The 21,022-nt window shown below is 37.4% G+C and overlaps 1 protein-coding gene across 2 annotated transcripts in view; it reads left to right on the top strand.

Moving 5' to 3' along the window:
- The first annotated feature begins 651 nt into the window (after positions 1 to 651).
- The window catches only part of CC1H1orf141 (chromosome C1 C1orf141 homolog), a 64,674-nt gene continuing 44,303 nt past the window's right edge, over positions 652 to 21,022 (top strand). The window contains exon 1 of one of the 2 annotated variants that reach the window (XM_045477785.1): positions 652 to 815. The gene's annotated coding sequence lies outside the window, so the exon portion shown is untranslated. Of the gene's footprint in view, positions 816 to 20,191; positions 20,853 to 21,022 lie in introns of those variants that run through there. The other variant, XM_045477784.1, reaches the window with a different exon arrangement.

Below are 21,022 nucleotides of genomic sequence, written 5' to 3'. Positions count from 1 at the left end.
AATAGTACCAAAAAGAAAATAACAAAAGAGCTATCCAGGACATATTCTTATATGTACCATAAAACCTTCCATGATTGTTAAAGAATTTATTTGCTCTTTAATCCCCTCCCCCACCTATTCAATTCATTCTAATTTCTTTCTCCTTCTTCCCCTCCTCCTGCCTTCTCTATCAACACTCCCTTATCCACCTTTGCCTGGTTCGTCACTGGTCTATGAGGGCTATAATAATATTTTTCTAATTTAGTTTTAGAGTATTTTAAAAAATATTTTAAAATAATAAGACAGATTTCTGAGAACTTTTTAAAAAAGTAACAGAATCCCTTGCAAAATTTCAAATAAAACATATAAATATTTCAAACTCACATTAAACTCTTTTCTGTCACTGTTCTAGAAGAGTTGAAAAGCTGATTTTGGAATTATAATAAGATTCCGAACACTAACTTAATCTAAGCAGGAATTTTATGTTCAATTCAGCATTAGAGACTCTATTTCAATTTAATTGGATGTATCGTCACTAGTTTTGAGCAATAAAAATATTTACATTTGATTTTGAGTCATAGGAATAACTAATCTATTATTTCCATGGTAGGATACAATCAAAACTTAGTAGTTTTGAAGTCAGAGCTAAAATGTCTTGCTCATTTCAGATTTTTCCTGCATTACGAACAAAACAGATTGCCTTATTGTATTTGTAAACTATCTTGGAGAGCAGGCCAGTTGGAGAGGCTCCAGCTCTTATTCACACAAAAGCATCTTGGCTCCTCCTTCAGGAAAAAGTGCCACAGCCTGGAACAGAGAACAGAAGCATTGTAAAGGTGATTGCTTGGAAATTATCAATTATTTTTCTTTTGTCTACTTTCAGCTTTTCTATTTTCTATTGGTTTATCCTTTACTTTTAAAATCATTAAGTTATTATTGTTTTAATCTTTAGCTTTATGTACTTTTGTAAAAACTTTTTTGGGGTGTTAAATGGAAAGACATTTTAAACTTTTTATTTTAAAAGGCTTTTGACTTTCCAAATCTCACAAGAAGGAAAGAAAACTTAAGGCCATACTGAAGTTTTAAAATAACTTTTTGGCTGCAAAAATAACACGTATTTATATGTATTCACTAGGTGTTAGTCTTTGTGCATTTAGGAAAAACAAGAGTAACAGCAGTAAAAAATTTCTAAGATACAATTTTACCGCCCCAAGGTAACCATCTTTTAGGATGTTTTATCACAGTTCTTTTTCTGTGAACAGAGACCCATATTTTATTTTGTCAAAAAGAAAATAATTCTATGTCTAAAGTCTTACAATATGTTTTTTTCAACTAACGATATCATAAATATTTCCCTAGATCATTAATATTCCTTTATATCACTTTTAATTTGTGCATCATATGTAACATCAAATGGCTAGATAAGAATTTAGATGAGAAAATCTGAAAATAGGGGCACCTGGGTGGCTCAGTCAGTTGAACATCCAACTTCCGCTCAGGTCATGATCTCACGGTTTGTGGGTTTGAGCCCCATGTAACGTAACGTTTGTGTTAACAGCGTGGAGCCTGCTTTGGACACTGTCTCCCTCCCTCTCTGCCCCGCCTCTGCTTGCTCTCTGTCTTCCTCTCTCTCAAAAATGATAAAATAAAAAGAAATAGAAAGAAAGAAAGAAAGAAAGAAAGAAAGAAAGAAAGAAAGAAAGAGAAAGAAAGAAAGAAAGAAAGAAAGAAAAAAAGAAAGAAAGACAATTGAGAGGGAGTTGAGATGGTGGAGAAGTAGGGAGACCCGGATTTTCCTCGTCCCTCAGACACAGCTGTATTGAGGTCAGATCACTTGGAACATCCAGGAAATCAGTCTGCCGAGTACAGAAGGATCTCCACAGTTGGAAGGAGACAGCTTGGCAGGATCGAGGTGTGTGTATGTGAATTGCGGGAGATAAAACGGCATAGGCACAAAGGGGAGGGAACTTTTTCTGTGGAGAAACAAAAGGGAGAGAGAGAGAGAGGTGTGAAAGTGCAGCTTTGAGTTAGGACAAGAGAAAACCTCTCTGGACCATGGACTGGGGAATGAGAAATATGGAGAGTGCCAGTTTCTTTTTTGCAAACAGCCTTAGGGGCTGAAACTTGAGGTTCAGAAGTGTGTGACTTTCTCCAGAGCAAAACCGGGAGCCTTGGCTCATGCTCCTGGGAGGTGGGAGTCGGCCCCAGAGTGCATAGTTCAGTGTAGCAATCTCAGGGGTTCACTGGGAGAGAACAGTTCCCTTCCTCAAGTACTTTGGGAAGAGGCTTTATTGCCCTTCCAAGGACAAAAGACCCTGCAGGTGCCAACCAAAGGCCTTTTATCAGCAGGCCAGAGTGGCTCTATTCTGGAACAGGGGAGAGGAACCACACTCAGCTGGGTCCTTTAAGGTTTTGCATTTGACTCCCAGCTGAGTGCCTACAAAGATCGGGAGACTGTGGAGTAGAGCAAGCTGACTGCTCTCACTATTCTGTAAGGGCTGCCTGAACAGCATGGGTAGAGATACCTGGTCAAGGGGAAGAGATGTTCATTTTACCTTCAACACCAACGTGGTGGGACATCAGAGAGCAGCACAGTGGCCTCCAGTGGAGGCGGGACATGCTTACACAAAACCCTGCCACTCTGGACCTGGCAACTGCTTATCTACTGGAGAAAAACTGACACTAAGTGAACCAGATGGCCTCTCCTCCAAACCAGCACAGTCACCAGTCCCAGGCATCTACAGACAACTGTCTTTTTGTTTTGTATTTTATTTTAATTTATTTTATTTTTATTTTTACCCTTTTATTATTTTTCTTTTGGAATCAGGCTTATAGTTTCTGATTTGATTTGGTCAGTTCTTATTATATGTATATATATATATATATATATATATATACACACACACACACACACACACACACATACATTAAACAATCATATATATATATATATATAAATATATATATATATAAAATATATATATATATATATAAAATAATTATGCATCTCGGGGCGCCTGGGTGGCTCAGTCGGTTGAGTGTCTGACTTCGGCTCAGGTCATCATCTCGCAGTCTGTGAGTTCGAGCCCCACGTTGGGCTCTGTGCTGACAGCTCAGAGCCTGGAGCCTGCTTCAGATTCTGTGTCTCCCTCTCTCTCTGCCCCTCCCCCACTCATGCTCTGTCTCTCTCTCTGTCAAAAATAAATAAACATTAAAAAAAATTTTAAATAATTATATATCTAAATGTTTTATCAAGCATTTTTATTCTATTCTTTTTCCACATTTTCTCTTTCTTCTTTATTTTCCTTTCTCTTTCTCTGGATTTAGACTTTACTTTTTTGATTCTCTGTTTCATCTTCTTTTCGCCCCCTTCATTTTTCTCTTTTTCTGGGATCAGGCTCCTGCCCCCCTCCCCCACTTTTCCTTTCCCCACCCCACACCGCCAGATTTACTTGAACAAACAAATCAAAGCATTCCTGGTAAAAGGTCCAAACACTCCACCACTACAAGCAAGGAGGAGCTTTGCAGAGGACTGACCAGTGGGACCGAGCAGCCAAAATGCAACAGCAGAGTGCATGCAACATACACCAAAAACACTTCCTGAAGTGACAGGACCTGGATAGTGTATGATCCCTTCTTAATATGAAAGTACGGGTAGGCTCAGGACACACAACAAGAATTTAAAACACCCAGGGGTGCCTGGGTGGCTCAGTTGATTGGGCATCCGGCCTTAGATCAGGTCATGATCTCATGGTTCATGGGTTCAAGCCCTGCATCAGGATCTGTACTGACAGCTCAGAGCCTAGAGCCTGCTTCAGATTCTGTGTCTCCCTCTCTCTCTGCCCCTCCCCAACTTGCACTCTGTCTCTTTTTTAAAAAAAATTAAAATATTCAAAAGACAGAAACTTAGACAAAATGACAAAACAGAGGAATTCTCCCCAAAAGAAAGTTCAAGAAGAAATCACAGACAGAAAATTGTTCAAAACAGATATAAACAATATATGTTGAAAAAGAATTTAGGATAAGTCATAAGACTAATAGCTGAGCTTGAAAGAAGCATAGAAGACACCAGAGAAACTTTTGCTGCAGAGATCAAAGACCTCAAAACTAGTCACGATGAATTAGAAAATGCTATAACTGAGATGCAAAATAAACTAGATACAGTGACAGTGAGGATGGAATAAGCAGAGGAGAGAATAGGTGAAATAGAAGATAACATGGAAAATAATGAAGCTGAAAATAAGAGGGAAAGGAAATTACTAGATCACAAGGGGAGAATTAGAGAACTGAGTGATCCCATGGAATGAAACAATATCCATATCATATGAATTCCAAAAGAGTGGGAGAAAGAGGCTGTAGATTTATTTGAGCAAATTATAGCTGAGAACTTCCCTCATCTGGGGAAGGAAACAGGCATCCAAGTCCAAGAGGCACAGAGAACTCCCTTCAAAATCAACAAACATAGGTCAAAACCATGACATATCATAGTGAAACTGGCAAAATACAAAGACAAACAGAGAATTCTGAAAGCAGCTAGGGACAAATGGGCCTTAACCTACAAGGGTAGACACATAAGGGTAGTAGCAGACCTGTCCACTGAAATGTGGCAGGCCAGAAGGGAGTGGCAGGAAATATTCAATGTGCTGAATGGGAAAAATATGCAATCAAGACTCCTTTATCCAGCAAGGCTGTCATTCAGAATAGAGAGACAAACGCTTTCCCAGACAAACAAAAACTAAAGGAGTTTGTGACCACTAAACCAGCCCTACAAGAGATCCTAAAGGGGACTCTGTGAGTGGAAAACAGCAAAGACTGTGAAGAACCAGAGACATCACAACAAACATGAAATCTACAGATAACACAATGGCACTGAATTCATACCTTTCAATAATCACTCTGATGTAAATGGACTAAATGCCCCAATCAAAAGGTATAGAGTATCAGAATGGATAAGAAAACAAGACCTGGGGTGCCTGGGTGGCTCAGTCGGCTAAGCGTCCAACTTCAGCTCAGGTCATGATCTCACAGTCTGTGAGTTCAAGCTCCGCGTCAGGCTCTGTACTGACAGCTCAGAGCCTGGAGCCTGCTTCGGATTCTGTGTCTCCCTCTCTCTCTGCCCCTCCCCTGCTCATGCTCTGTCTCTCTCTGTCTCAAAAATACATAGAAAAACATCAAAAATTAAAAAAAAAAAAAAAAAAAAACAAGACCCATCAATATGCTGCCTAAAAGAGACTAATTTTAAACTCAAGGACAACTGCAGATTGAAAGTGAGGGGATGGAGAACAATCTATCACACTAATGGACATCAAAAAAAGAAAGAAAGAAAGCTGGTGTAGTCATACTTATATCAACAAGCTAGATTTTAAACCAAAGACTCTAACAAGGGATGAAGAAAGGCACTATATCATAATTAAGGGGTTTATCCATCAAGAAGAGCTAATAATTTTAAGTGTTTATGCCCCAATGTGTAAGCACCCAAATATGTAAGTCAATTAATCACAATCATAAATAAATGTATAGGTAACAATACCATAGTTGTAGGGGACTTTAATACTCTACTTATAGCAATGGACAGATCATCTAGGCAGAAAATCAATAAGGAAACAATGACTCTGAGTGACACATTGGACTGGATGGACTTAACAGGTATATTCAGAACATTTCATCCTAAAGCAGCAGAATATACATTTTTCTTGAATGCACACAGAACATTCTCCAAAATAGATCACATACTGAGTCACGAAACAGCTCTCAACAGGTAAGGAAAGATAGAGATCATACCATGCATATTTTCATATCACAAAGCTATGAAACTTGAAATCAACCACAAGAAAAAATCTGGAAAGCCCCCAAATGCATGGAGGTTAAAGAACATCCTACTAAAGAATGAATGGGTTAAAAAGGAAGTGAAAGAAAAATTTAAAAATACATGGAAGTAAATGAAAATGAAACATGACAGTCCAAATCCTTTAGGATGCAGCAAAGGCAATCCTAAGTGGAAAATACATTGCAATTATTCAGGCCTATCTCCAGAAGCAAAAACAAGTCCCAAATACATAATCTAACCTTACACTTGAAGGACCTAGAAAAGGAGCAGTAAATAACACCCAAAGCCAGTAGAAAAAGGGATATGATAAAGATTAGAGCAGAAATAAACACGATAGAATCCAAAAAAAAAGAGATCAATGAACAGATCAATGAAACTGAGAGCTGGTTTTTTGAAAGAATAAACAAAATTGATAACCCGCTAGCCAGACTTCTCAAAAAGAAAAGAGAGAGGACCTAAATACATAAAATCACAAATGAAAGAGGAATGATCACAGCTAACACCATGAAATACAAACAATTATAAGAGAATACTATGAAAAATTATATGCCAACAAATGGGACAATCTGGAAGAAATGGACAAATTCCTAGACATTCACACACTACCAAAACTCAAATGGGAAGAAATAGAAAATTTGAATAGACCCATAACCAGTAAAGAAACTGAATCAATTATCAAAATCTCCCAACAAATAAGAGTCCTGGGCCAGATGGCTCCCCAGGGGGATTCTACCAGACATTTAAAACAGAGTTAATACCCATTGTTCTCAAACTGTTCCAAAAAATTGAAATGGAAGGAAAGTCTCCAAACTCATTCTATGAAGCCAGCATTACCTTGATTCCAAAACCAGACAAAGACCCCACTAAGAAGAATTACAGGCCAACATCCCTGATGAACCTGGGTGCAAAAATTTTCAACAAGATACTAGCAAATTGAATTCAACTCTACATTTAAAGAATTACTCACCATGATCAAGTGGGCTTTACTCCTGGGCTGCAGGGCTGGTTTAAAATTCACAGATCAATCAATGTGATACACCATTTTAATGGAAGAAAGGATGAGAATGATATGATCCTGTCAATAGATGCAGAAAAAGCATTTGACAAAATACAGCATCCTTTCTTGATAAAAACCCTCAAGAAAGTTGGGATAGAAAGAACATACCTTAACATAATAAAATCCATATATGAAAGGCCCACAGCTAATATCATCCTCAATGGGGAAAAACTGAGAGCTTTCCCCCTGAGATCAGGAACAAGACAGGGATGTCCATTCTTACCATTCTTGTTCAACATAGCATTGGAAGTCCTAGCCTCAGCAATCAGACAACAAAATGAAATAAAAGCATCCAAATTGGCAAATAAGAATCAAACTTTCACTTTTCTCAGATAACATAATACTCTACATGGAAAACCCAAAAGACTCCACCAAAAAACTAGTAGAGCTGATACAGGAATTCAGCAAAGTTGCAGCATATAAAATCAATGTACAAAAATTGGTTGCATTTCTATACACCAATAATGAAGCAGCAGAAAGAGATAAAAGGAATTGATCCCATTTATAATTGCACCAAGAACCGTTAAATACCTAGGAATTAACTTAACCAAAGAGTTGAAAGATCTGTATGCTGAAAACTATAGAAAGCTCATGAAAGAAATTGAAGAAGACACAAAGAAATGTAAAAACATTCCATGCTCATGGATTGGAAGAACAAATACTGTTAAAGTGTCGATACTACCCAAAGCAATCTACACATTCAATGCAATCCTTTTCAAAATACCACCAGTATTCTTCACAGAGCTAGAACAAACAACCCTAAAATTTGCATAGAACCACAAAAGACCCCCAAATAGCCAAAGCAATGTTGAAAAAGAAAACCAAAGCTGGAAGCATCACAATCCCAGACTTTAAGCTGTATTACAAAGCTGTAATCATCCAGACAGTACGGTAGTGACACAAAAACAGACACAGAGATCAATGGAAGAGAATAGAGAACCCAGAAATGGACCCACAAATATATGGCCAATGAATCTTTGACAAAGCAGGAAAGAGATACCAATGGAAAAAAGACAGTTTTTTAGCAAATGGTGCTGGGAGAACTGTACAGCAATATGCAGAAGAGTGAAAGTGGACCACTTTCTTACACCATACACAAAAATATATTCAAAATGGATGAAAGACCTAAATGTATGACAGGAAACCCTTAAAATCCTACAGGATAAAAGAGGCAGCAACCTCTTTGACCTAGGCTGTAGCAACTTCTTATTTGACATGTCTCTGAAGACAAGGGAAATAAAAGCAAACATGAACTGTTGGGACCTTCTGCACAGCAAAGGAAACAATCAACAAAACTAAAAGGCACCCAGTGGAATGGGAGAAGATATTTGCAAATGATATATCTGACAAACGGTTAATATCCAAAATCTATAAAGAACTTACCAAACTCAATACCCAGAAAAACAAATAACCCAGTAAAGAAACGGGCAGAAAACATGAACAGACATCTTTCGAAAGAAGACATCCAGATGGCTAACAAACACATGAAAAGATGCTCCACATCACTCATCACCAGGGAAATACAAATCAAAACCACAATGAAATACCACATTACACCAGTCAGAATGGCTAAAATGAACAACTTAGGAAACAACAGATATTGGCAAGGATGTGGATAAAGGGGAACCCTTCTGCACTGTTGGTGAGAATGCAAACTAGTGCAGCCACTCTGGAAAATAGTATGGAGATTCCTCAAAAAGTTAAAAATAGAACTACCCTATGACCCAGAAATTGCACTACTAGGAATTTATTCAAAGGATACAAAAATGCTGATTCGAAGGGTCACATGCACCCCGATGGTTATAGCAGCACTATCAACAATAACCAAATTACGGAAAGAGCCCAAATGTCCATCAACTGATGAATGGATTAAGATGTGGTATATAGGGGCACCTGGGTGGCTCAGTTGGTTGAGCGTCCAACTTCAGCTCAGGTCATGACCTCACACTCCATGAGTTCGAGCCCCAAGTCAGGCTCTGTGCTGACAGGTCAGAGCCTGGAGCCTGCTTCAGATTCTGTGTCTCCCTCTCTCTCTGCCCCTCCCCTGCTCATGCTCTGTCTCTCTCTGTCTCAAAAATAAATAAAAACATTAAAAAAATTTTTAAAAAGATGTGGTATATATACACAGTGAAATACTACTTGGTGATGCAAAAGAATGAAATCTTGCCATTTGCAACAATGTGGATGTAACTGGAGAGTTTTATGCTAAATGAAATAAGTCAGTCAGAGAAAGAGATATATCATATGATTTCACTCATATGTGGAATTTGAGAAACTCAACATATAAACATAGGGAAAGGGAAGGAAAAATAAGATAAAAACAGAGAGGGAGGCAAACCATAAGAGACTCTTAACTACAAAGAACAAACTGAGGGTTGCTGGAGAGGGTGGTGGGTTAAATGCATGACAGGCATTAAGGAGGGCACTTTTCAGGATGAGCACTGGGTGTCATACATAAGAGATGAATCACTGGGTTCTACTCCTGAAGCCAAGACTACGCTGTATGTTAACTAACTTCAAAGTAAATAAATAAATAAATAAATAATCTAAAAACAGTAGTAAAGATCATAGATTTTGGAAATAAATACAACTGGGTTTGAATTCTGAATCTGCCACTTAATAGCTTTATGATTTTTTTTCCCTCCACACCCCTACACAGTAGGTTTATTATTTTGATCAAGAGGTTTAACATCTCTGAATCAAATTTTTAAATCTATAAAATAAAAACTGAATGAGACAATGTATGTGAAATTCAGTAGACCATTTGATAGACAATAAAGTTAATAAATGGGAATTCAATAATTAAATAATAGATGCCAGTAATCTACTTTCAATTTTTCACACTTATAAAGTATATTGTTACATTTACATCATTATTTCTAATTCTTTGTGGATTTCTATGATTAATTCCCAAATATGAATTCTTGGAAGTGGAATTGTGGGTCAAAGGTTATATATTTTTTGAGGTAAATTGTAAGTTACCATCCTGACAATTTACATTTGCACCGGCAGAGCATAGGTATACATGTGTCTCTGTTCCTTTCTCCAACTTGCCAATACAAGGGAGAGAGTTATATTTTGTCGGTTTAATGAATACGCCTTTGATAAGTTTGTTGATATTAAACATATAATTAATGGTTATTTGTAGGTATTATTCTGCAAATGAACAGTTTATATGCAACACATATTTTTTCTCCCAGTATGGCGTTTGTCTTTTTTTCAAGATTTGTAAGATTTTTAAGATACTCTGTGTTTGCACATGTTGGGCAGTTTTCCAAGTGCAATATATTTTAAATTTTTGTTATGATGTTTTTGACATGCAGACGTTTTAAATATGAAGTCAGATCTGACAATCTTTTACTCTAAATATTATGTTTTTGCATGCATAGCAGGCAAAACATTTTAAGATGCTATACTAAGGGATGTGTTTAAAATTGTGGTCTTTAATAGGAGGAAAGGATTTATAGAGAAAAAGTCTAGGATTTAATAATTGAAATGCTTGAGAGTATGTATTTTCATATTACTATAAAATCTGGTGCAGGTAGCCATTTTGAATTATGTTGTGTGGACTTTGTGCGGATAGTGAGAAGGCTAAGGGGCACAGAAACCTAAAGGAAGTTTTGGGTTATCTGCCTTTTGCTAGGCACTATGCTTGGCACTTCAGATTGTTAAATCATTTAATTCTCAGATTGGCCCATGAGATCATTAATCTCCTAATTTTACCATTTCTATTTATTTGACAAATATTTGTTGAGCACAGTATCAGTTTTTAGACTTCCTCTTCTAGAAAGTGAAAAATAAATCCAAACTAATTTATGCACAAAGAGAATTTATTTAATCATGTAAGCTGACAAGGTCTAGCAATGGCTCGAGCGTCAGTGGTAGATTCACCCTGGGCTCAGATGATACCACCAATATCCAATCTTTCAGTTTGTTTCCTTTGGATTGACTCCATTCTCAGGCTATTTGTGGTGGTCCCCAAAGCCCACAACAGATAGGAGAAGAGAGAGAATCTGCTTTCCTGGAGGTTCGATGTCTCAGAATTGAACTTTCTGGGTCCCAATTGACTTCACCTGAGTCATATGTCCCTTCCTGAGCCAGTCACTGTGGTTAGAGAGTTGTGGCCAGTGGTCTCATTGGTATTGCATAGATAAAGTGCTCCTCCCTTGGGACCACAGGGTTGAATAAGTTCTTCTAAAGTGCCTGTGCAGAGGGAGCAGCATGAACAAAGACACAGAGATAAGAAAAACCTGGAACATCTGAAAAACTTACATTAACTGATAAGGTTGTTACTTTGTGTACCATAGGTTGGCTGAGACAAAGCTGGAAAGGAAATCAGAACTCAGTTCAACATAGACAAGACTCAGATGATATAAGGTTTCATATTCTATGTTGTATAATTTTGACTGTATTCTGAGGGCATTGTCAAGCCCAGGAAAGGAATGAAGGGAGGAAAAGAAAAACAGGAAAGAATTCTAGGGTACAATAATATTTGAGGAGTGAGCAGAGGAATAGAGGAAAGTAATAAGGAAATCGGCAGTAAGGCAGGAGAAGTAGGAGAGAGTGGGATCATTGAAGCCAAGGGATGAGAATGTTTCAAAAAACCAGAATTAGAAGTGTCAAATTCAGAACAAAGATCAAATAACAGGGTCTGAAAGATGTCTGTTGGGTTTGCAAATGAAAAAGATGGGATTAAGGGGTGATTAAGGGACCAAAGAGCTTACTATCTGGAAGGAAGAGACTAATGGACTAAAGGGATAAGAGATTGTGTGATCAGAGATCAGAGCTCAAGATTAAAGAGTTACAGTTTTAGAGGATAAAGAAGTAAAGATAGCTTTAATTTGGTAGGTTAATGAGTTTAGAGGCAAAACTTTTGCTTTCATGGATTTAATATGGAAAGGAAGACTGACATTCCTAAATTGGTAAAAGTGGGAAATGACTGGAAATTTGTTAGTAAGTAGGTGTGGAGAGATGGTTGGCATGAATCTCATAAGAGGAGGCCTCTCCTAAGAAAGAGGAATAATAAAGATATAAAAGGGACAATAGGGAGGCTGAAGAATAGTGACATGTCTCTCAGACCTCATGGTTTTTGTGGGGCAAGAAAGGAAATGCTCCCTTCTCTAGAGAGGACAGAAGATGGGGATGGGGAATTTCAGGCTTTTCACCATTTCAAAATGGGTAAATAAAAATTTGGATACTTTCAAAACCAAATAGAGTGGGTGTGTAGGAAAGAATTTATAATAAAGAATCTTTTGCTCAAAGAAAATTCTGACCTTTGCCCTGGCTTGTAGGGGGTAATCTTTGAGTCCTAGAGGTGTTGTGCCTGATAGAATTTCTTTGTTTGCTTAGGGGCCTTGGGTCATACTGAATAGTCTAACAGTGTGATTTAGTGTGGAGGCCTGGCCACACCCATTTAGTCTTAAGGTGGGGGCTGGCCACTGCAGAAAGGTCAACAATGTGACTTAAGGTGGGTGCTGTGGGTCAAATGGAAACTGAGATTACCCATGCAGGGCAATCAATCAGTCAAACATCCCTATATGATGAAGCCCCACTAAAAACTCTGGACACGAAGCTTAGGTAAGCTTCCCTGGTTGACAATACTGCATATGTATTGTCATATATCCATACTGGAAGAGTAACCTGTCCTGACTCCATAGGAGGAGACAACAGAAGCTCTGCATTTAGTCCTTCTCCTGAACTCTGTCCTATGCACTTTTTCCCTTGGCTGACTCTAATCTGTATAGTTTCCCTGTGTCCTGAATATAATAGCTTTCATGATCTCATTCAGTAATTACTTGTTGAATGTAACTGAAAGAATCCATTTCAATTGTTTGATGTACATCTTACCAAATGTTTTCTATTAAAGAGAAAATATTTTTCATTATATTAATAGTTACTAATTGTATGATGCAGACATAATGTAAATTCTTTGAGTTTTATCATTTCTAAAACTGAAGATAATACCTTTCCCATAGATAGTAATTAAAGATTACAGATTAATAAGACAAAGAATGAAATGAGATATGTTATTAAAAATTTCTAGTGTAGTATCTGGCACATAGCATGCATCCCATAAATGTTAAGTGAAATAATGGTAATGTTCTAAGAATTTTATATAAGATTCATGCTTTATAAATTTTATTGATCATAAACTGGTGAGTAGCTAACATTTCTGAATTCAATTCTTTATTTAAGAAGCTAATGTCACCTTTGTGCAAATTTGTGAGGTGAAAGCATTATAATAATCTTAGACAAATCTCCGCAATCAACTAGATTCTAGTTACTGATTCCCTACAAATCATTATACTTGAATGTATAAGGTTTTATAATATGATAGAATTAAACCACTTTGTACTTTTTATTATTGTATTTGTCATATTTTAAATATGTGAAATAAGTTGATTCCAGTGTTTTCATGCACTGACTATAAATAAAAATTTCTAGCCAAATTTTGATCACTATATAGCAACAAGCACATTTTTTTTGCAAAATTTCTCCCATTGCCACTAGTATGGACTTGTGTTGTGATATTAATGCTGTTTTTAAAAACTTTTTCTGTTTTGCTTTGCATGATAAAGTAAATTCCTTAAATGCTTACTAACATAACTCTTGACTAACTGTTTAATTAATGTAGAAATGTTCCACCATTATGATCAAATCAAGAATATTTTAAAGTTAGTCATTTTTTTTCCCCAAAACCAGACAAAGTACCCACTGAAAAGGAGAATTACAGGTCAGTATCCCTGATGAACATGGATGCAAAAATTCTCAACAAGTTACTAGCAAATCAAATTCAACAGTACATTAAAAGAATTAATCAAGTGGGATTTTTTCCTGGGCTGTAGGGTTGGTTCAATATTCACAAATCAAATCAATCAATGTGATATATCACATTAATAAAAGAAAGGATAAGAACCATATGATACTGTCAATAGATGCAGAAAAAAGCATTTGACAAAATATAACATCTTTCTTGATAAAAATCCTCAACTAAGTGGGGATAGATGGAACATACCTCAACATCATAAAGGCCATTTATGAAAGTCCCACAGCTAATATCATCCTCAATGGGGAAAAATTGAGAACCTTTCCCCTACAGTCAGAAACAAGTTAAGGATGACCAGTTTTACCATCACTGTTTAATACAGTATTGTAAGTGTTAGTCTCAGCAATCAGACAACAAAAAGAAATAAAAAGCATCCAAATTGGCAAGGAAGAAGTCAAACTTTCACTATTTGCAGACAACATGGTACTCTGTAGAAAACCCAAAAGACTCCACCAGAAAATTGCTAGAACTAATACATGAATTCAGCAATGTTGCAGGATATAAAACCAATGTGCAGAAATATGTTGCATTTCTATATACCAATAATGAAGCGGCAGAAAAATAAATCAAGGAATTAATCCCATTTGTAATTGCACCAAAAACAATAAGATACCTAGGAATAAACCTAACTAAAGAAGTAAAAGATCTATTCTCTAAACATATAGACCACTTAATGAAAGATATTGAAGAGGATGCAAAGAAATGGAAAAATACTCCATGCTCATGGATTGGAAGAACAAGCATTGTTAAACTATCTATACTACCCAAAGCAATCTACACACTAAATACAACCCCTATCAAAAAACCACCAGCATTTTTCATAGAGCTATGAAAAACAATCCTAAAATTTGTATGGAATCACAAAAGACCCCAAATAGCCAAAGCAATCCTGAAAAAGAAAAACAAAACTGGAGGCATTCCGATTCCAGATTTCAAGCTATATTACAAAGCTGTAGTCATCAAGACAGTATGGTACTAGCATAAAAATAGACACATAGATCAGTGGAACAGGATAGAAAATGCAGAAGTGGGCCCACATCTATATGTCAACTCATCTTTGACAAAGCAGGAAGAATATCCAATGGAAAAAAGACCATCTCTTCAATTAACGGTGTTGGAAAAACAGGACAGCAACATGCAAAAGAATGAACCTGGACCACTTTCTTACACCATCCACAAAAATACATTCAAAATGGCTGAAAGACCTACATGTGAGACAGAAAACCATCAAAATCCTAGAGGAGAACATAGGCAGCAACCTCTTTGACCTAGGCCGCAGCAACTTCTTACTAGAGAGATCACTGAAGGTAGGGAAAACAAAAACAAACATGAACTGTTGGGACCTCATCAAGATAAAAAGCTTCTGTACAGCAAAGGAAATAATCAGCAAGACTAAAAGACAGCCTACAGAATGGGAGAAGATATTTTCAAGTGACATATCTGAAAAAGGGTTAGTATCCAAAAATCTATAAAATAATTATCAAACTTGACACCCCCCCCAAAAAATAACCCAGTTAAGAAATGGACAGAAGACATAAATAGACACTTTTCAAAGAAGTCATCCAGATGGCTAACAGACACATGAGAAGATACTCAATATCACTCATCATCAGGGAAATCCAAGTCAAAACTATGATGAAATACCACCTCACACCTGTCAGAATGGCCAAAATTAACAACACAAGAAACAACAGGTGTTGGCGAGGATGCAGAGAAAGGGGAACCCTCTTGCACTGTTGGTGGGAATGCAAACTAGTGCAGCCACTCTGAAGAACAGTATGGAAACCAAAGTAAAAATAGAAAGTATAACTAGAACTACCCTATGATCTAGCAATTGCACTATTAAGTATTTACCCAAAGGATATAAAGATATAGATTCGATGGAGTACCATGTACCCCAATATTTATAGCAGCATTATCAACAATAGCCATACTATGGAGAGAGAGAGCCCAAATGTCCATTGAATGGATAAAGAAGATATGGTATATATATATATATGTATGTATGTATATATATGCACATATATATGTATATATATGTGTGTATGTATGTATATGTGTGTGTGTATATATATATATATATATATATATACACACACACACACACACACACATATATAATGGAATATTACTCACCCATCAAAAAGAATGAAATCTTGCCATTTGCAATGCCATGGATGGAGCTAGGATGTATTATGCTAAGCGAAATAAGTCAATCAGAGAAAGACAAATACCATATGATTTCACTCATGTGTGGAATTTAAGAAACAAAACAGATGAACATATGAGAAGGGGGAGAAAAAAAGAGAAGAGAGGGAAAACAAACCACAAGGGACTCTTAAAGATAGAGAACAAACTGAGAGTTGATGGAGGAGAAGTGAGTGGGGAATGGGCTAAATGGGTAATGGACATTAAGGAGGGCACTTGTTGTGATGAGCACTGGGTGTTTATGTAAGGATGATTCACTGAATTTTACTCCTGAAACCAATATTGCACCATATATTAACTAAAATTTAAATGAAAAAAAAGGGGAAAAAATAAAGTCATTTGTTTTAAAGTTATGATTCTATGGTATGTGTGTGTGAATGGTGTATGTATGGGGGTGGGTGGTGGGGTGTCCAAACCTGCTATCCAACTTATAAAATACAAGGGTGAAGTGTGATCTTACTAATCACATGGGTAGTTTCTTGATTTTAGGAATAAGAATGTTTTGTTTTGTTTTTTAATGCCATAAGTAATGATAGCAGCCTTTCACAAATGTTCAAATACAGGCTGTTGACTTCACTCAGACCTTAAGCTTCTTTTCAGAATTCTGTGTTTCCAGGAAAGTAAAAAAAAGAAGAAACAAAAAAAGAAAAGAAAAGCCACTACTCCCAATCCTTTTATACTTGATCTTTTCTGTAACTTCTTTCTCCTTCTGATCTTTCAGCATAATTGTTTCTATCTCCGTGATATTTGGTGAGTCACTTTCACTTTTGGTGACGTAAGTATGTGGGTGAAACCTCTCTCTGGAGAGAGAAAGCTGACCTTTTCAAGGTATGGAGAATTCTGGAAACTTTCCATGGACACAGGATGTTTTGTAATAGGGCTGGAGGTGACTGGGGGGGGAGAAAATGACTATCAGAACCAGAAGAGAAAGAAAGAAGAACAGGCAGAGGTATTGACAGACTGGAAATTAAAATTTGTGTAGTGATGGGAAATGAAATAGATAAGACATAGTTTTATTAAATCTTAGGCTCTTTTTGTCCTCCCAGTTGGTGGAACTATCTCCAGCCGTGTCTGGTTGGGGAGAGAGATTGAGCAAATGCGCAAAGGGGCATGTATAAAGCAGGGCTGGAGGGTTGCTCCCACCAGGGTTTCTCAGGTGAGTCTGGGATGGAGGTGGGAGGCCAGTCTGGGGCTCTTCCAGGTTTCTTGAAAACAACCTCTGCCTCTTCTATTCTTACTTTTAAGGATCTTCCTCTTCCCCCCGCCCCCAGTTTTGACTTCCCTTTAGAAGAAAAGCATAGAGCCTTTGAGTTGGTGTGCTTATTTTCTAGCTGCCCACCACCCCCCCCTCCACCAGAGCAGGCCAAGGGAGTAGAGTTGCCACCTGGAAGGTGACCCTGGGGAGGGGGTGAGAGAGAGTGGGATGGGGTGGGCGCAAGGTGTGAGCTGGCTTGAGGGGGCCTAATTGGTGCATTTCAAACTGGCCAGACAGAACCAACCTGGAATGGGCTGGTAGGAGTTGATCACTCTTGCAGTAATTGTGGAATTTGGAGATTCCTCCAATCGTTATCTGATCGGTTGCTCACAATACTCCCCAGAGTCTATACATCATACTTTTAAAACTTCCTTGGTGTATTTCCTTTGAAGCTTCCTATCCATCCTCAAGTTGGTGACAGGCAAATTTTAGTAAAGTTTCAAAATGAAGAGTAAATTCTCTCTCCCTCTCTCATAACAAAAAGGAGACAAGAATGAACAATAAACATTAAATTTTTTGAAAAAACAAAAAGGAGACAAGAAAATGTGTGGTATATAGATCTAAGCACATGGGCCAGGTTTAATAGTTAAATCTTCTGATAGTGAATTTTAAACTTAGTACTCATAATTTGTGGGCTGTATTAGTTTACCAGGGTTGCCATAACAAAATGCCACAGGGGCGCCTGGGTGGCTTAGTCATTAAGTGTCTGACTTCTGCTCAGGTCATGATCTTGCAGTTCCTGAGTTTGAGCCCTGCATCGGGCTCTGTGCTGACAGCTCAGAGTCTGGACCCTGCTTTGGATTCTGTATCTTCTTCTCTCTCTGTCCCTCCCCCACTTGTGCGCATGCTCGCGCTCTCTCTCTCTCTCAAAAATAAATAACCATTTAAAAAGTTTTTAAAATGTCACAGACTGGGAGGCTTAACCAACAGAAATTTATTTCTCATAGCTCTGGAGGCTGGAAGGTCAAGATCAAGGTGCCTACAGGGTTCGTTTCTTCTTGGGCCTCTTTCTTTGGCTTGGGAATGGCTGCCTTGATGTGTCCTCACATGGACTTTCCTCTGTACATGATGTCTGTGTCCTTATCTCTTCTTCTTACATGACACAAGTCAAATGGATTAGGTCCCAGTCTAATGACCCCATTTTTGCTTAGTTACCTCTTAAAATAAAGGCCCTGTTTCCAAAAACAGCCACATTCTGAGGTACTGGGAGATAGTGCTTCCACCTAGGAATTTTGGTGAGACATAATTCAGCCCATAATGTGGGCTATTTATTGATATTTTAGACTTAAAGAAAAGGATTTCCTGGTGTCCATACTTGGAATATGAGGTGGAGAAATTCAGACTGTTATTTCATTATTAAGTAAAATGTAATATTGAACAGTAAGTGCTTACTATGTGCTCAATACAGTGTTTAGTGAATGTGTAAGATAAAAGTGTAAGACAGAGGCCTTGTTTTCAAGGAGTAAATGTTTGAACTGATGAAACCAGATAACGGAAGTAAATTTTAATTTAAGCCTCCATTTTCTAGATAATTACTCAGTCCTGTCTTTGGTTGATGAGTTGGAGCCTCTTTTGGTTTTCTTGAGCTCTTCCTTTAATAGGAGACATTTGGAACTTGATTATGAAGACTGCTTAGCAGAGCCTATTATGTTGGTAGTTATTAAATTGGGGGTTTTTGTGTGTTTTCTTTTTGAATTTTTTTTAGTCCCAAAGGTGCTGTTAAAAATGAAGTAGTGCTCTTCAAAGTAACTTTTTAGTTTGATGTCATTATTCTTAGTGTGACTCAGCCTCTGATGTGCTTATAACGTTGGCCCTACAACCTTGAAATTGTTCATTATGCAGCCAAGTCTTCACAGTGAGATCCGTGGGAGATTTACTGCAGGAGTGACTGGGAATTTCGTTCTGCCCTAGTTGGCAAGTTCTCTGTTTCATCGTGTTCTTTTGCAAAAACTGTCATTATTGAGCCAGTAATTAAGAACATAAACCCAAGTTTCCTTTGAAAATAATTTTACTGAATTTAGATTTGACAAGAGCCACATTTTATAACCATTTGCTCAACTTTGTGTTTCATCCTGCAATAAATCATCCCGAATCAACATCATCTATTACAGATAAACTGGGATTACTCCCCATAAAATGATATTGTCAGAGACATCTCCAAATTAAATTGGAGTTTTCAGATCTCAGTTAGGTGTAAAATTCTTTGCGTGGTGCTGAGATTCAAAGTGGGGAAGCATTGTTTTAGGTGAGTTTCAATACATTGCGGAAGTGATCTGTCAAAGAGTGAATTTCTGTAGCGCAATGTACCAAATTCTGTGGTGAAAGACAAAGTACTTATAGGAGCCCATGAGAGGAAGAGAATATCACCAAGACAAGGCATGTGAGGATGTCAAGGAAAGTTTCACCAAAGAGGTAGCTTTCATACTAGGATCTGATAAAGAATAGTCTTTTGACTGGAAGACATGAGGAGAGAACATTGCCAGGGAAAGGAAATGCATGAGGAAAAAACACGCTTGGGGAAAAGGCAGGATGTGTCCAGGGAATAGGAGTCGTAGAGTTTGGCAGAAGATCGGATGTGGTGGGAGATTAATTCCAAAGGTTGCTTGAGCCAAAGCCTGGACTGCCTTTTTTTGAAACATCTCATATGTCATCTAAAAAGAGCTTGCATGCTATTCTGCAGGTAATGGGGAGCTAGTTAAGGTTTGTGGAGCTGGACTTGGTCAACAATTCAGTATCATCAAAAATACAGTTCTTATGGAACTGTGAAAAATCAGTATTTGAGGGATGAAGAGGAAGATTGGGGCAGAAAAATTAGGGGCTGTATAGTGCAGTAATCACCTGGAAGGAAGAGTGAAATCTGAAGGCCTGGGGAAGACAATGACAGTGAAATAAAAGCAAGAATCAGAGAAGTCTTGTCCAGTTGGGATCAATGTTGCCTCATGGTTCATAAAATCTTGTGAGAGACTACTGACCTGTTCTACCCCCAAGATTCTGTGAGTTAGGCTTCTGTGACCACATAAGATCCCTACATTCTAGAAGAGAGCATTTCCTCACAAGTGTAAGTACATATAAGAACACTTCAGATGTATCTATATATATTTAAGAAGTGAGATCATCTCTCCCAACCCAGTTAATGTGTTGGTTGAAAGGGGGATGATTAGATCTATTTCCTTGAGTACAAACTAATTTTGCATTTTTGATGAGTCTCTAGTATGGAGACATAGTAATGTTTATCAGGATTTTTCCCTAAATACTTACCATATTTTTAAGGCTTACACTTGTGCTTTACAGGAAAGTGAGCTTTAGTTTCTTCTCACTGAACTCAGAATAAGAATTTAATAGAAAATTGAGAACAAAACTATGAAAAAATTAGAGAAAGAAAGGAAACAAGATAAGCATATGATACAATACAGAAGATACTGAATTGCTGGATTGAAACAGAAGATACAGAATTGCCAGATTAAAATAGAAGATACTGAATTGCTGAATAAAGTCTTGTTGTTTACCAAGACCCAAGGGGTTAGTGTAGGTAAAGTTAAAGAAGTATACTGTGGAAGAAGCAAGCAGGCAATTAGACATATGGAGACCATTGGTGATTGCATGATGGCAGGTATGGCAGAAAAAAAATGAAATGGTATGGAGATGAAGAATATGGATTTTGCAGGATTTATAAGTATCTCACACATCTTATCCCTAATAGGTAAGTGCCTCATTACTTGTATCTACTTATTTTGTTTATCAAACACTTATATGTCACTTATATTCATTCAATTGGACCTTGTAACAGTCCCATGAAGTAGGTATTTGCATTACTTCCATTTTACCAATTGGGCAACACAGAGAAGTTAAGCAATTAACCTACAGTCACAC

Source organism: Leopardus geoffroyi, chromosome C1 (genome assembly GCF_018350155.1).
Source record: "Leopardus geoffroyi isolate Oge1 chromosome C1, O.geoffroyi_Oge1_pat1.0, whole genome shotgun sequence".
NCBI lineage: Eukaryota > Metazoa > Chordata > Mammalia > Carnivora > Felidae > Leopardus > Leopardus geoffroyi.
This window is presented reverse-complemented; position numbering and strand designations above follow the sequence as displayed.